The sequence below is a fragment of the Crocuta crocuta genome, unplaced genomic scaffold, assembly GCF_008692635.1.
Source record: "Crocuta crocuta isolate KB4526 unplaced genomic scaffold, BGI_CrCroc_1.0 scaffold345, whole genome shotgun sequence".
NCBI lineage: Eukaryota > Metazoa > Chordata > Mammalia > Carnivora > Hyaenidae > Crocuta > Crocuta crocuta.
Window position 1 is genome coordinate 2,338,965 of NW_027527574.1, and position 13,398 is coordinate 2,352,362.

General features: G+C 35.8%; 1 non-coding gene across 1 annotated transcript; it reads left to right on the top strand.

The window, feature by feature from the left end:
* The first annotated feature begins 5,319 nt into the window (after positions 1–5,319).
* Positions 5,320–5,423, top strand: LOC144237199 (U6 spliceosomal RNA). The gene has a single exon (XR_013336783.1). It is a non-coding gene; the product is annotated as a U6 spliceosomal RNA (small nuclear RNA).
* Positions 5,424–13,398: the final 7,975 nt, after the last annotated feature.

Here is a 13,398-nt window from a genome sequence, read left to right on the forward strand (position 1 = left end):
CCTCCCCCTCCTCCCCCTCTCCCTGTCCAGCCCCCCCTCCTCTTCCTGGTCTTTTTCCAATCCTGTCCAACATTTGCATTCAGACTCCCTGGCTCACATTTTTTCTAGATCTCTATAGGATTTTCACCAACTTTCTGCACAATGGGTGGGACTGTTTATCATTCTCAGTCAAGGATCTTTCTAGGAGGAGAAATAATTGCCTTCCTGGCATTTATTTCCAATAAATAAACACACAAGAAGCAAGCAAACCAAAAAGCCCTAGCACTCGGGGGCTTTCTTCTCCCTGACTTTAAGATTTATCTAGTGGCAATGGGCCAGACGTCACAAGTGGGCAAAAATGGTGCTGTGGACCCATGCTCTTTTTTTATGTTTACGTTTATTTATTTATTTACTTTGAGAAAGAGTGCATACATGTGAGCAAGGGTAGGTCAGAGAAAGAGGGAGAGAGGGAGAGAGAGAGAGAGAAGAGAGAGAGAGAGAGAGAGAGAGAATCCCAAGCAGGCTCCATGCTGTCAGTGGAGAGCCCAACATGGGGCTTGAAGTCACAAACCATGATATCATGACACGAGCAGAAATCAAGAGTTGGTTGCTTAATGGACTGAGCCTCCCAGGTGCCCCTTGGATCTCTGCTCTTTAACTCTTAACTATGAGGATAGGTTCTGTAAAAAATCTGTAATGCCTTCAAACTCAAAGTGTAGGGAGATTATGAATTATCATCCGGGCTCACAACAGAATTCTAAGAATGACATAACATATCATTTGGGGGATAAATGAACTTCTTTTATAAAGAATGTGGCTCACCTTATGTGACACTTCCTCCACAGACAGAAATATATTTATGTCCTAGGGAAAACAAGGCCACAAAAATAAAGTGAATTGACAGTATTGTAGAGACTCAAAAAATACATTTTTTCCAACTTTGTTTAGATTCTCCATCTTTCATGGCAGCTTTGGTTTTTATGCTTATGAGTCATCGTAAGAAAATTTCAAAACAAAGCTGACAAGATTCATGGAAATTTCATTCCATTACTTTTAAAAGAAACACTTTCATTGGAGGAAGGTAGGCATCCATCCCTCTCATGTGTCATTGCCTCGATTGCATTGGGCAGCATAGCAAAAATATTCATCTGGTTGTTTACAGAGAAGCAAAATAATCCTGTTAAGTTTAGACTAGAAAAATTTTAAAGAGCCATATCCATCTGAACTTTAGAGTCAAAGACATCTGGCTTAATCTCCTGTTCCCTGGGTAGCCACAGACAACTTACTTAAACTTGTTTAGCCTGAGCTTTCCTATCTAGAATAGCAAAATATTTGTTCCTACCTCTTAGGGTTATTGTGAGAATTAAAGGAGGCAGTGACACATAAGGCACATTAGCAGCACACCTGGCACACAGTAAATGCTCAGTAAATACTAGATAATATTATTAGAATTGTTACTGTTGTACAATCATTTTGCATTTCCATTGTCTGTGGCTTATTAATAGTAGACTAGCATATTTTCCTCCATTACTAACTGGAAACCTCAGTCAATTCACTTAGTCTTCCTTATCCTTCATATATATCCTTCTAAATGAGATTTCCTTTACATATAGTGGATTATAATAGCTACTTAACTCTCAATAAGCTATTTTTAGATTAGCATTTTGTTGTTCAAATGATAATATTCAATGACAGAAGTTCTGTGACATGATAGTTCTATTGTCTAATCTAGCAAAGGAACTCCAGGGTGCCATGGTTCTGCTCCTTTTCCCTCCCCACACAAACATATTCTCTGTGATTACTGTTGATGATATCCAGAATCTGTATTAAATGAATGTATAATGACAATAATTCATTATAATATACAACTTCTTATAACACATAGTTTTGACCTTAGTAATTTCCAAATAAAAATAATTGCCTTAGTTTTTGGAAAAGAGAGAGAGAGAGAGAGCTTGAGCAGTGGAGGGGCAGACAGATGTATGAGAGAGAATCTTAAGTAGGTCCAATGCCTGGTGCAGAGCCCCATGTGGGGTTCGATCTCACGACCCTGAGATCGTGACCTGAGCCGAAATCAAAAGTTGGACACTTAACTGACTGAGCCACCCGAGTGCCCCCCAAAACTGTCTTTCTATCTCTGTCCTTTCTATCTAATAATTAAGACCTTCATGTATGTAAATCTTTAATAAAATCCAGTTGTTAGTGTTCCACTAACTAGAAACCAAATACGAACATATTGTTTTCCTTATTCTTCAGATAATGAAACAGACTGAATTTTAACTGAGTTTAAAGTGTCTTGACCAAACAAAAAGCAGAAAATAGTAACAGGTGAAACCAGGATTCAACATTGGTCTGTCAAACATAAAGGAAGTGGTTTTAACCATCATCATGGCTATATAGCATATGGATCACTGCTAAGGAAGATTTTTTTAGGCAGCCATTATAGGCAAAGCTAATCCCAAAAATGAACAATACCAAACTGTGGTGTATGTGGTAGTGCTTTCCTTTTCCCATGCATTATTCAGGTGGTTGTTGACCCATAGGGGCTACACCTGTTACTCTACAGACAGCTTACAAATCTTACCGTATAAATAATAGAAGAGCTTGATGGATTCTTGTGAATTTACACACCATGCCAGGTTTCCAGCAACCTCGCTCTACCAGTTTCTGTGTTAGTTGACACAGGGTGGAATATTTACACTGCTGATTTCCTGGAGAGGTAATAAGAGCTGTGTGGCAATAAAGGATCATTTAGCTCCTCTATTGGCTGGAACCTACATTCTAAAAATGTAAGCTAGATACATTCTTAAAAATAATTTTTAAATCATCCCAGCTGCATCTGATATACAGAGAAATCACAGGATATGGTATGTGTTCGAGTGGCTGCAGATATTTGCTGGGGGTATTTTTATGCATGTGTCTGCAAAGCTCCAGAGAAAATGCAATTTGTCTTCCAAAAATGTCTTTATACAGCTTTATATGAACTTGGTGTGAATTAAGGCATCTTTTGTGCTTCATGTTAGTACTTAGATACAGAAATCATGAAAGATGTAATGTAGTTATTTATAAATGACTGATTTGTTAAAATAATTTTGGATGCACACAAGAAATCTTGTCTTCTCTATCAGATTTTCTGCGTCAGATTTTCACTATCTTCAGGTTACACTTGCAGAGCACAGTCTCAATGGCTTCTCTACACACACACACACACACATAGGTACACATACATACACATATACCCCTTGGGGCCCTTGGTTGAGAAGTAGAGAGTAGTGATTTGGCTCTTCTGCAGTAGAGCTTCTCTGCTGAACACCTCAGATCCTAGCCCTTGGGTGTCCCATTTTTGGAATTCCTTCCCACAAACTTCTTGACATGGTGCTAGTTGGTGTGGCTTCTAGGGAATATGCCAACTTAGTTACATGATTAAAATGAGATGGCCCAAATCTGCTATTGTCAATTACTGATAATATCATCAAGACAAGTTTTTGTTTAGAACTTTGGAATTTTTCTGATGCATCAAAATGAATTGATAGAATTGTGATAAATTTATCTCTACTAGTTCATTAAATAATACTCATGTGCTATATTCATATTTTGATGATCTTACTGAAGTTTAAATGAATGCATTTATGTACATCAGAAAAAAATATGTCACATGGGCTTCCCCACTTCAATTTGCCTATGAAAATGTTCCATCCAAAATCATTCCTTTCTGTTATTTTCTATCTCAGCTCCCATTTTACTTATTTCATAACATTCATTCATTATAATTTATAATTATTTATTTGTTTTATATCAGCTTCATAGAGCACAGATCATGGTGGGGTCCCCCCCCAGATCAAGCACTCTGAATGGTAGAATGATGTCCCTCTTTAAATACTTATTGAATGAATGGTTACCTGCATGGGTCATTCAATTGAGTGTCTAACTTCAGCCCAGGTCATGATCCCATTGTTCCCAGGTTTGGGCCCCATGTCAGGCTCTGTGCTAACAGCTCAGAGCCAGAAGCCTGCATCAGATTCTGTGTCTACCTCTCTCTCTGACCCCTCCCCCACTCTCATTCTCTCTCACTCTCTCAAAAATGAATAAAAATAAAAAAAATTTAATATTCATTGAATGGAAGTAAATAAATAAAAGACAGGTATTAATAATTTAAGCAGTCATCTTTTTAGCTTTATTAAATATTGTTTGAGAGGACAAAAAGGAGAAAGACTCTAGAATATTTAAAAATATTTTCCCACGGACAACCAAGCTGAGAATGGTAAACTTTGGGTGGAAATATTAAGAAAAGGGAGGAAGGAGTCTGAATAAATACAAGAATTACATTTGCTTTAATCTAGCCTTACTATATTGGTAAAATTCATACTGAGTTGGGGACAGAATTAATTTTTTTTAATTAATATTAAAAAAGGCAGTTTTGCTAAACTTAGGGCCAACTCGAGAACAGCTATGAACAATAGCAAAATCCTTGATATGACATTGGCCTTGAGTTGGTTTCTCCTTTGTGAGCCCTGTCTTACCATAGCATCTTGAGATTCCAAGCAGGTCTCAGTCACTTAGGTAAGTGCTAATGAATGTATCAAAATGGTGCCTATTGATTGTCACACCTAGGCTATTGACTTCAGAGTCAATATGAATGGAAAACAAGTGGAAAGAAAGCTACTGGGTGAAGTGAACTATACTAATCTTACTCAGGGCAAATGTGAGTCTGCTCATCACTCAAGTAAATGGCCATCTTACAAGTACTTATGTAAATGGATATTTAAGGTTCTTTATCGCTGTGTGTGTGTGTGTTTATTTTTGCAAACAATGGAGACAGATGGATAGACAGACAGAAACAGGTATCAAATATTTTAAATTTACCAATATATCATAGTATTATTTATGCTAAACAATTAGGCACAAATCAAGAATCTGAGAATGGTTCAGTGACTTATGAAACACCCATATGATAGAATATTTTTATAGAAGGAGCTCATTCCCCTCAATCCTCATGCTCTCACTCTCACTTCAGAGATGACTCTCCATCGTTTCCACCCCTTGGCATATAAGAGAACCTCTTCCCATCTCTCCATGTGTTATTATTCAAGGTTGAAAGAGTTGCTAAACCTATTGGTAAATCGCCGATCTTCATTAGTTCACATTTTCACTAGCTGGAATTACTTTACCTCACAAGTGGGGACAGTCTTTTAGGCCTTTATTTAATTCTTTACCTTTTCCTTGGGCTGCCTTCCTTAGGATCTGAAAGAAAATTAGTGGAATCCTTACCATTTTTCCATGTGAAAGTGCAGGATCCAGGGCCTGCATTTCAGAATATATATCTTAAAATCTTATAGAACAGTGCTCTCTTGGGCAGCGCCCACACTAAAATTGGAACAATACAGAGGTTAGCATGGCCTCTGCATAAGGATGACATGCAAATTCGTGAAGTGTTCCATATTTGGGGTTGAACTAGATAAAGATTAAAAATACACTTACCGTGATGAGCACTGGGTCATGCCTACAACTCTCTTTTTTTTTTTTTAAATGTTTATTTATTTCTAGGAGACAGAGAGAGAGACAGCATGAGCAGGGGAGGGTCAGAGAGAGAGGGAGTCACAGACTGAAACAGGCTCCAGGCTCTGAGCTGGCAGTCAGCACAGAGCCCGACGCGGGGCTCAAACCCACGAACCGTGAGATCATGACCTAAGCGAAAGTCGGACGCTCAGCCAACTAAGCCACCCAGGCACCCCTGCAACTCTTGAATCATACTGTACACCTGAAACTTATATGACACTGTGTATTAATTATACTTTAATTTTTAAAAATCTATAAAATAAATTCTCCTTGTTTATTTCTTCATTTTTAAGGTTGTACTTATTTGTGGACCTCTATTTTCCAAATAACTTTTAAGTAACTTTATTGTGTCCTCAAATATCTAAATAAATCTTGATTGGTTTATGCAATAAATTTATAGAAGAATAGACATAGTATTGTTATCTGTATAACATCAAGAAATTCTATCCACAACCATGGAATGTATCTCTATTTGTCTTTTATTAGAGTATTAATTTTTCCCAAAGAGAGTATGAGGTAAGTATAGTAATGGGAAGATTTAGCATGGCCTGTTTGTTAGGGTTGTTCTTGGAGTATCTTTGTATTCAGAGATAAGGATGCTCTTTTCCTCTGGCATAGGAAGGGTTCCTCTCACATAAGAATTAAATGATCTGTTTCAATAGAGAAGGATTGGGGAGAAGATCAGAGTGACCTTTCTGCTTCTGCCATTTTCTCAAACTCCTTCAGCTTAAAATATTCAATATGCCCAGGTGCCATATTTGAGGTTATAATGTCCTGAACTCCATTAGGTACGAAGAGAAATCCTCAAGTATTAATTAGATATAAGCTGCAAGAATGCTATAGGTCAGTTCTGAAAGATTTTAAAAATGAAGAGAAATACAATATTCTCTGCAAATAATTTCTATTTTCCAGTTCAAATCTAATGATTTTCAAAGTAGATCTTTTACTTAGAGTTGCACCAGTAGAAAACTGAAGGGGAAAAAGTTTTGATAATGAGCAAAAAAATTGGTAATATAACTTAATTTACTGGGAAAGTGACTTTAAGGAAAACAAAGCAATCTATAGCAGACTGATCACAAAATTTAAACCCCAATGTGTTTCATGCTTAATTCTTTAGGACCTAAATTTTGATTATAAAAGATTCTCATAGAAACATTATTCGATGAGGGAGAAAGAGAAAAGCAAGAGACTTTCCTCTTCACTCTCTTCCTATACACTCTCCCAAACATTACGTGATAGCCAAGCCTTGCCAATATAATTCTACTTAATCATTTCTATGAGAATTAAGTTGCCAAATTTTTCATCAAACATCAACTACATATTGGAAAAATACAGACTTTGTAGCACATTTAATTTAGTGTTCTACAAAAAAGAGATTATGTAAAGACTGAATTTATACATGTAAAGCAAATGGAAGAAACAGTGTTATTTTTCTGATAGTCTGTGCCGACATCAAATTTAACCTTGGGGAGAAAATAGAATTTAACCTTAGGATACCTGGAATGAAGTATTTTATGATGGAAAGAAGTTCAGAAATTAGCCCAAATTTTTCACTTCACTTAGAATAAATAATACCTACCTCATTTGAAGCAAAAAAAAAAAAAAATGGTTTTATGCTAAAGAAAAAAACTGCAGAAGAAACTAAACACAAACACATTAGGGGTTGAGGAACCTAGTCACTGTTATTTTTTAAAAGGGCTTGTTGGAAAACACAAACTTGGATCACAATCTCCATTGAGTAATACAGTTCTATAGCTAGATCACTGTTATCTGTGATTCTAATCTGGGATAATCTGACAATGTAACCATGCCTAAGAGATCTCTTTTGTTCAACAGCATTTTGTTAACCAGCTGTCTTTTGAGGTAGAAAACTGAATTTGTTAATATAAATAACGCACAGGGAGGAGATGAACAGTCAAAACAGTGTAAAAGGCCTCAATCTAATTTTTATCTTCCTGTCATCCTGGGTTGGTTCCCTGAGAGACAATAATGAAGATCGAAGAGGGAAAACTCTTACAGGATATTTTACTCTCACAATTTATAGTAAATTGTTTTTTGACAGCTAGCTTAGGGCTCTGCCCCTCCTCTTCTAAGGAATCATGCAAAAAATGTGTGAGCCTAGGAGTCTAAGGCAGTATTTTTCTTAAACTGATGATGAACACACAGCCAAAACTGAAACCCAAGGTCACAGATAATGGAAAATACACCATAGGCATTTTCATTGCCTTTATGTTTTTAATGATGTCATCATTGTCTCTTATTGGGTTTTTGTTTTGTTTTCTTTTTACAGTTGCTTATGTTTCCTGCTCTTTGCCGATTTCTTCCCGGCTGGCACTAGTACTTCCATAAAATATCTTAATGGCCCCCTGCAGGGCTTCTGTAGTGAAGGGTCTGCTAATGTTTCCATTATGACCCTTGTCTCAGAGATCTTTATATCACAGTCATCTTAATTTGCATTAGACCATGGGGAACATGTCACATAGGTCAGTTTTGGGAGCAATATTTTTTGGTACACTTGAAAAAAAGGATAGTATAAATTCCTCAGCAGTTGTATAGCTCTGGAGCACTTAATCTAGTTCCAGTAGCATTTGCTGGGGTTTTAGCTGAGTAACTTCCATAAAAGTTAATTGAAATTATCTGAATGAAGCCTCAGGTGATGCTTTGGAAATAGAGACTAACCTTGTGATTGCCTTGTTCTCCTTTCACCTTTTTCTCTTGTCTTAAATAGTAGTGCTGTAGCTGATTGAGCTAGAATGTCATCTTATAGATGAAAGTGGAATGACCTATTAATTAAAAACAAATTGTATCTTAGTTTAATAAAGCCTTCCAATATAAATACAAGGCATTGTTTTGAAATGTCAGAGTGACCTAGGATAATGATAATAGAAAGATGCAAATGCCGAAGGCAGTGAGTCCTCAGGAATAGACATGCTGTCCCAGTGTGAGGTTGTCACACTTGTGGAATCAAAGGGAATTAAATACTTCTTTGTGAAATGCTTTGATCTATTTTCTTGTTATAAAATGTGATGAGTATTCCAAAAATTTCATTTAAATCCTGAATTAGTGAATCAAGAAAAAAAAATAATCAAGAAATGAATAGAAAAATATAAGGGAAGGATTCTAGTAATACCGAAATATGTAGATGGTTTAAAATTTTTTTAGACATTTGGCGTTCATTTAGTCTTTGAATCTTTATAACAATCTTTTGAATCATGGAAGAGATTCCCATTTTTAAGATAAGTAAACAAATTGTTGACTGACAGCATGTATTTTGCAGACAGAATTGGATTTAAATCCTTCCTTCCTGTTTCCTAAGTGAAAGTTTGGGGCAAGTTAGTAAATTTCATCTTAAGAACTCGCACATGGGGAATGTAGTGTTACTGTCACAGGGCTGTTGTAGGAGACCGATGAGATTCATACATAGCTTCACACAATCCTAGCACAAAGAGGGCACTTAAACTGTTTTCTCCCCTACTTTGTTTCTTTGAGAATATGGGGACTTACTTAATGTCACAGATGGTTAATAGCAAAGATAAAATTAAAATATGAGTTGTTTGACTTTTGACCTGATTTTGTCACACTCTATACTTTGTCCTTCAATATTTAAAGTTAATTCACCAAATATTCTCACATAATTTTACTTTAATTTACTCATTAATTATGTAAGCAAATTAGAAAGGATTATATTTGAAGAAGCATGATATTGAACAAAGTAATTTGTGAATAACAGAACAATATATGACCTCAAGGAAGAAAATTTCCTTCCTTCTAAATGAAGCCAGAAAAACACAAGGGAAATCAGAAAATTTTGTACCGTCTGCCAGAAATCATGAAACAAAATGTGTAGAATCTACCACAGGGTCCTACAGAAAGCTAAAATCTGGAATGTGAAAATTTAAGGAGATAAAGTTAACCTATATAGGTAATAACACATTGTGACCTTTCATTCTTGTTATCTAAATCACTCTCTAGTGAGCTATTTTACAGAGAGTATCTCACAGGATGTGTTCTGAGGAAATGCTCAGATTACAGTGTAATTATGTCTCCATTTGCCTGAAATGGTCTCTGTTTCAGTTTGTTGTCCTACTGTAATTATTAATAGGTCAGCTTTCACTCTCAAAAAGTGTCCATCTTTGGATGATGAATTACACGGTTACCCTTTCAATTAAGGACGCAAGCCCCTGTCATGAGGAGATGTAGCATTCCATCATAATTCTTAACCCAATACCAGGTACATCATCACTTTGGCTATGTTCATTACTCCTTGTCACAATCCAACCCCCAGAGATTAGGGCTCTTTGTAAAACAGAGTGTGAAACTAGGAAAGATTGGGACCACAGGGTGAATAGCTGTAGGAACAGGAAGAAAGCCACAGTGGCATACATATATACTACATTGAAATTAAGCATTAATATTTTTAAACTGTTTCTAGAGAAGAAAGATGAATAGCAGATAGTAGAGCATCCAAACAGAGTCTCCAGGTGCTAGAAGTCAATTTCTAGTGTAGGACCCAATTACATATTCAAAGCCACAGGTTTGGAGTACATATGCAATTATTGATAAAATTGTCACTATTCTTAACAGCCACATCACCTAGTCCCTTTGGGCCATTGTGATTAAGTTTTCTGGAAGGCTTATTACTGAAAATAATTTTATAAATTATTCCTGAGAAAATTTATCATATGTTATGCTAGTTAAATATGGTCAGTTGATTGTCTTAGTTTCTTGCTGGTGTGAATAGACTAACTCCTGTAAACCAGTTGAATTACTAGGCTGAACCATATGAAATTTAACCATTTTGACTTGAAAGCAGAATTGTATCTGGTTTAACCTAATATAATCCTATTAAGGAGGGTAAAGGAAGATAGAAAGCTTAATTTAGCATGGTAAATGATCCTGAAGCATGAGAGAAAGGGGGAGAGAAGGGCAAAGAGAGGGAGAGGGGGGAGACAGGAAAGAGAGAGAGAGAATAGGGAAAAGCCACTAACAAATGGTTATTGAGCACCTATTTCACATGACAAGGAACAATGCCAGATGTCTGAGACTTAAAATAGACACTCTCTCTTCAGTCATGGCATAGGCCATTGGGAACTTGAATGAAGAGTTCATTGTCTAGTTACTCATCTTGCTTTTAAAGATAATTCTGATAGACCAGCTTCTCTTCCTCCTTTTTAGTTTTCCTCTTTTCCTTTCTATGTTTTCTTCTATTCCAGAATATTTTGATATTAATTTGCAATCATTTTCCCTCCTCACTCTGAAAACCCAATTTCCTATTGCTCTAAAGCATCTATTTCACTATGGCATATATTAGTTACCTGTTTTGAGATCTGTGCCTCCTCTCAAAGCACCAAAATGTAAGCTCCTTGAAGACTGGGAATGAGAATTATTCATCTTAATTATCATGTGCAATACTTATTATATTTCTGGGCTTAAATGCTGCCCAATAAATTCCCATTAAAGCAAATAATGCCCGGTGTGCATTGGAGTGATATCTAGACGATGCCCAAGACTCAAATATTAACATATTGATAATATAGATGTAAGAATTGCTATTCGCTCCCCAGAAATTAAATGTAGTCACTGGATATTATGTTTTGAGATCAATTAAAATAATTTGCTTTTCTCATATATGTGTAGCCTCTTTTTTAATGTGAACATTAATGGGGATTATTTTTCATTGCTCAGAATGAAAATAAAACAGTTTTGCTGCTTTTGATTCAGTGTTTGCTGCTTTTTAATGCAATCATGCCGAAAGATAAAAAATATTACTAAATGATATAAAACATGATGAAAATTTTCTGTGAAAAGCTACATAAACCTTTAACTATTTATTTTCCTCTTACCTCTCTTCCTGAAAGAGACCTTGAACCTGGAACCTGAATCACTCTTGCCTGTCCTAAGATGTCAGTGGAAGATGGGGACAGCCAAGCTGGAAGGTCACCAAGAGACTTGCTAATGCACAATTTGTCTTGCTGCCTGCAATTCACAATTTCTAGAACATTGAATCTACCTGAATAACATAATAGGAAATACATAGCAATTTACTCCTTGAAACAAATAGGAATCCATCTACATGTATATTGGGGTAGAGATTATACACATAAACACACACAATACATATTTCATTTTAGATTTGAGAAAATATATAAGAAAATATTAATATATCAGTTGAAATTTTGTTCCACAAACATTACACAGTATATTATATTGTATATATATGTTTTACATAACATATATGTGTATATGTTACACCTTACTTAAACAGCTTATTATTGTAACTCATTCTATTAATAAATGGATATATTGCCCTATAAATACACTTTTCCTGAATATATATTTAAATATGCATTAAGTAGTAATTTTTGAATAGGTTTATGTGTTTTCTAGAGAATGTTTTCCAAAAGAATCACCATAGTGCTCTCCAAAACCTTGGGAAACCAAAATCTAGAATTATGAGTTTAGCAGTGAAAGATTTTTAGCAAAATAACGATTTGCCCTTAGCATACTGTCCCTGGTTCCTCTGGTAGACACAGGCTGTGCTAGAGTTGAAAGCTAATGTGTGCTGTCAGGTAAAGGTCACAATGACTCAGGGTTTTACTCTGTTCTTTGCAGGTATTTGGGTGAAAGACATCAAACTGATTCACAGAGTAATCACTTTATTGTCTAAGAATAACAAACTGAGTTCTAGTGAAAAATTTTAGTTTGGCATCAGGGGAACATATTCTAAACAGTGTTTGTTCTTTAATTCAATTTATTTAACCTGAAACAAAAACAAAAAAAGTATACCCATTTCTCCCGCTGTTAACTCCCTGCCTCTAGCAACCACCAATCTGTTCTCTGTATCGATGAGTTTGTTGGGAGAAACTATATATATATAATATTATATATATATAATCATTATATATATGTATATAATCATGCATTATTTGTCTTTGTCTGACTTATTTCATTTAGCATAATGCCCTCAAGTCCAGCCATATTGCTGCAAATGGCAAGATTTCATTATTCTTTATGGCTGAGGGATACTCCATTGTGTATATATGCCACATCTTTATCCATTCATCCACTGTTGGATACTTAGGTTGTTTCTACAACGTAGCTATTGTAAATAATGCTGCAATGAACATAGGGGTGCATATATCTTTTTTTTAAGTTTTTTTAAAAATGTTTTATTTATTTCTGAGAGAGAGAGACAGTGTGAGCAGGGTAAGGTCAGAAAGAGGGAGACACAGAATCTGAAGCAGGCTCCAGATTCTGAGCTGTCAGCACAGAGCCCGATGTGGGGCTCGAACCCACTAACCGTGAGATCATGACCTGAGCCAAAGTTGGACACCTAACCAACTGAGCCACCCAGGCGCCCCTGCATATATCTTTTTGAGTTAGTGTTTTCATTTTCTTAGAATAGTATACAGAGTGGAATTACCGGATTGTATGTCAGCTTTTTAAAAAATTTTTGAGGTACCTTCATACTGCTTTCATTAAGGTCTTCACCAGTTTACATTTCCACTAGCAGTGCACAAGAGTTTCTTCTCCTCCACATCCTTGCCAACACTGGTTATTTTTTGTCTTTTTGATAAGAGCCATTCCAGTAGGGGTGAGGTGAGCATGGGTTATCTTTCCATTTATTTGTGTCTTTAGTTTCTTTCACTAATGTCTTACAGTTTTCAGTGGGTTTTTCTCCTCCTTGATTAAACTTACTATTCCTAGGTAATTTATTCCATTTGATGCAATATAAATACAATGTATTAGTGCATAGAAATGCAACAGATTTTATGTATTTTGTATCCTGAATCTTTACTCAATTTGTTCATCAGTTCATTTATTAGTTTGCAGTTTTTGATGAACTCTTTAAAATTTTCTACA